The sequence below is a fragment of the Mesoplodon mirus genome (genome assembly GCF_964341445.2).
Source record: "Mesoplodon mirus genome assembly, chromosome: 11".
Lineage (NCBI taxonomy): Eukaryota > Metazoa > Chordata > Mammalia > Artiodactyla > Ziphiidae > Mesoplodon > Mesoplodon mirus.
Window position 1 is genome coordinate 58076303 of NC_138987.1, and position 4353 is coordinate 58080655.

The following is a 4353-nucleotide window of genomic DNA, read 5'->3' on the forward strand; positions in this document are numbered from 1 at the left end:
CGGGTTCGTGCCCCGGTCCGGGAAGATCCCACATGCCACGGAGCGGCTGGGCCCGTGAGCCATGGCCGCTGAGCCTGCGCATCCGGAGCCTGTGCTCCGCAACGGGAGAGGCCACAACAGTGAGAGGCCCGCGTACCGCAAAAAAAAAAAAAAAAAAAAGAAAAGAAATGCCTCCACCCCAGTTGGGCCCCAGTCATAGTGAGTCCCATGCATCACTCAGGCCTGACATCACCCAGGCACCTGAAACCACAGGAATGAGAAGAGACTGCCTCCCCGACCTGCCCACCTGCCGCAGGCTGAGGCCTGGGAGAGCAAGCACATTTCCTGCTCTGAAGCACCTACTGGGTGCAGGGGCCCACTGCCCAGCTGATGCCCCAGTCCCAACCACAGATCCCTCCCTGGGCACCAAGGCAGCATGCTGACAGGGAGTGGGATACCTGTGGGACACCTTGGTGGACCTGGGAGGAACCCCTTTTCCAGCCAAGCCAGGCTCCTCCAGGAGAGCTGGGCGGGCCTCCTACAGGCTGCCCTCAGGGACTGAGTGGCCATGAAGCAGCGGGCAGGAAGCCCTCAATAAATACTGGCTGGAGGAATGAATGAACAAACGGTGGTTCCCAGGGGGTGGTGCTGGCTGGCTCCAGGGAGCCTCCCAAGGGTAAGTGCGTGGCTGGTAAGTGCGTGATCTTTTCTGAATCTCACTTTCCTCCTTTCTAGGAATGGCCCCACAGAGTCATTACACCAATGAAATGTGGCAGTGTGCCTGATGACTGGTCCCTGGCCCCTTTTAGGTACTCAGGAAGCGATAGGTGTCTCCTCCCTGATAGCTGACAGCTGCTCTGAGCCCCTTCCACAGCTACCCCTGGACCACAGCTACCCCATGAGTCAGGTATCGTGGAGCGGCAGTAATCCTCAGGTTCCCATTCTGGAAGCATGAGTCAAGCCCAAGTCCTGGAGGAGGGAGGTCACACTGGGGTCAGTTGGTGGACCCAGGCAGGAGCAGGCACGTGTCTGGCTGCTACCTTATCATAATGCGATGCCCGTTGTCAGTAACTGGATCTCAGGAGCTGGGAGGGCAGGCCCCTGGGGCTGAATTGAGTACCTCCAGGTCTGTGGGCTGAAGGTGTTGTTGATATGGGCTTTGTGATATGTAGGTGCTTTTCAGATAGAACAGGCTGAAAAGGACCCAGCCAAGCCCTAGAAGGCTTTGCTTTCATAGCTGCTGCTGCTGGGGGTGCGGCCTCTGGTCCTGGGGCTGGGCCCGGCCTGGGGGTGGCCTTATCTCTATCAGAGCTCCTGAATCCAGCTTGTGACATCCAGAGCCCTGTCTTGGTTCCCTGAGAGCCTCTCTTCTTCATCTAGATATCAGTGATCTCCAATGAAGACCCAGATGAACTTTCTCTAGGCTTTGGTGAACATCTGAGATGTGGAAATTCCTACTTTGAACTCTCTCTCCTATACCCGTGACTCTGGGCAGGGGGTCTGCCCTTCCCTGTCTCTGTAAAATGTGACCGTTCAGCACAATGGACAGTGCCCATGTGTTGGGTGAGCTCAGGTAGAGATGAGCATCTCTTGCAACATTCAATATTTTTTTTTCTTACTTAATTATGGTTTTAGCATAGTATATAGCACAATATGGGCAGCCCTTTTTCAATCCATTCAACAATTCAGCACTATCCATGTCCAGTCCAAAAAATTCCTGAAGAGTGGGCTTTCATCTTTGGTACCACCTTACGAGTTATTCTTGGTTTGCAATAGCTGCAAAGAAGCAAAAAAGCTGGTACCTTCACCTTGTCTGTGAGTACAAATGCTGGTACTCTGATTGCTGCAACCCCTGAGGCCAATTAAAATAATACTGTAACACACAGGAGTGATACATCCAGTTCCCAGGTTCCAGATAATAACAGCCATGCCCATATAAGAGTGGGATCATCCATCCCCATTGGTTAAGGCCTTCGGTTTGTTGTCCTCAGAGTAGAATAAAACACTGTGTTCCCACGGACAAGGAACTCCACAAGAACCCATGGTCTACTTTTGGACAAGGACTTGAAGTACCACACGTGCCAGGCACAGAAACAGGACTGGCCTATGGCTGTCACACTTGGAGAAGCTTCTGTTTTGGCAGCACAAACTAAAAACTTCTTAGTGTATTCTGGTTTTAGTCCTCTCTCCTGAGTGAAGCAGCCGGGGACTGCCAAGTTCCACAAGCCCTCAAGCTAATACTCAGCATTAATTCTCTCCATGGTCTTCTTCCACCCAGGCTACAATTTTCCCTTCCCATCCAGGGATGGCATCGTCATCGTGGAAAACCTCCTGCTTGACGGTGTCAAACTCGGGATCCAGTGCTTTGAAGTGATACCGATGATTTCCCTCCTGGTCAACAGCTGCTTTAAAATCCTTCAGTGTCACCTCCCCCAACCTCTTTGGTATATTGGCCATGAAGCGCGTAAGTGGTCGGTCAGGGAAATAGAGCACCTTCGCGCAGGCGCTGCTGACAGTTGGAGAGCTCTGTGAGTGAGGCAACTTTGAATTAGGGGGCCAGGACTCCCGGTATTCACTACCTGCTTGAGTTCTGGGTGACTTGCCCCGAACCCTTCTGTCCTGTTTCCTCTGGGTCTCCATGGCGTGCAGGCGCTCCATGAGGCTGGAGATGCCCTGCTCCAAGCTGTCGATGGTGTGGTGCTGAGGGTCGTGGCCGCTGAAGCTGTTGCGCAGGCTGTTGCGCAGGCTGCGGGGGGCATCCCGAATAAGCTGCAGGTCACTGCTCCCTCTGTGAGTGACTGAAGCAGCTCCTTTTCCTGCCACTGGAAGGAGAAAACCATTGCTTTGAGGGTTGTGACTGCTGCAGTGGGTCACCTCCTCTGCCTCTCTTTTCATACAGTGAGCCAAAAGGACGTCTTTGTGTTCCAGCTCCTGCTCCAGATCCACCTGCTGGTAACTGGCCTCAGAGAGTTTCCAAAGTGCTTCCTATAGCTTGGCCTGGTACTGCTTCAGGAGGCGGTCCTCCTGCCCCAGTTCTTATTTATATTCTCCCAAGAGCCGATTCCTCTCGTCTAGCTTCCTCTGCAGATCCACGTTTTGGCTGTGCAGCTCATCTTTGTCCATATCTACCCTCAGTAGTTCTTGTCTGAGTTGAAGGACAGACGTGTCCTGCTGAGTCAGCCTCTGCTGCAAGGCATCCTTTATCCCCTGTAAGTTTCTGGCTTCTTGTTTATACTTCAGCAGCTCCTTCTTTAGGTCCTGACTCGCCTCCATACTCTGATCCAGACGACTTTGGATTATAATCAATTTTTCCTCGGGATTGACTCCTGGTTCACAGAGGGCCAAGGGCCTCTCCTGTTCATCTTCGGGTAAGGATCCATTGAGCAGTAAGGCCTGTAATCCTCATATCATTTTTCTTGGCTTCCTCCATTTCTTTTTCCAAATGTTCTTGTTGTTCCAACAGCTGTTCTTCCCGTGAAGTCTCCAGATAGGGCCGGGGGCTGCCTGGTCTCCAGTCCCGGGATAATGGAGAGTCTGTCTCCTCTGTTTTGTTCTCTATTCCTTCAGAGGGAATAATCACGAAATCTGCCTTCTCCTCCGACTGGGTTATAATGGAGTCCCTCTTTGCACTGTGGATAGGACTGGGGGAAGTCAGGCATTTGACTTGCGTCCCTCCCATGGTCCCCCTCGTGGCTCTGGCTTCAGCAAGTCGGCTTCCCGGGGTGAAGTGGGAGGCTGAAAGTCACAGTGCTCCCCAATTCGGGCATGTCTCCCCGCGCTGGGGCCCGAAGAACGACTCCACGGGCAGGCCAACTACCAGAGCCGCTCTCCCCGGTCCTGAGAGGGAGGAGGGAGGACAGAGAAGCAGGCGTCTCGGCCCCAGGGACGGGGATGCTCCCAGCTCTGAGGCGCGCTGTCCCGGCAGCTCAGACAGTGCAGCAGCCCGGCCTCGGTGGAAGCCGCCTCCCCTCGCAGGCTGCGGGTCCCCGGCAGCGGCATCGTGGTCTCCGCGGCCGCGCGGCTCCGGGCGTGCCCCCGGGCGCAGGCATTTCAACCCATCTCCGACCCACCGGAGAAAACCAACATTCAATATTTTATCTACACTATGCTCATCCCCCGTACCTGGCTTCTTATCGCTAGGAGCCATTGCTTCTTTGAAGCTGGGAACTTACTGGTTTCTAAGGGCATCTAACTATGGCTTCCCCATCTCTCAGTAACTAAACACACTCCAGACATTCATATACAACACGTGATTTGGGATGAGATGCCTCAGAGAGCCTTTGCAGGTGGAAAAATGGAGGGAAGTTGTGTGGTGATGGGACTTATCTCTGCCACCTAGACATGCAATAAAAAGTCCATTAAATCACACCCCCC

General features: G+C 53.7%; 1 pseudogene across 1 annotated transcript; it reads right to left on the reverse strand.

Moving 5' to 3' along the window:
- Nucleotides 1-1598: 1598 nt before the first annotated feature.
- LOC309812574 (dixin-like) lies at nucleotides 1599-3961 on the reverse strand (annotated as a pseudogene). Its single transcript has one exon. The product of its transcript is annotated as a dixin-like (transcript).
- Between the last annotated feature and the right edge of the window lie 392 nt (nucleotides 3962-4353).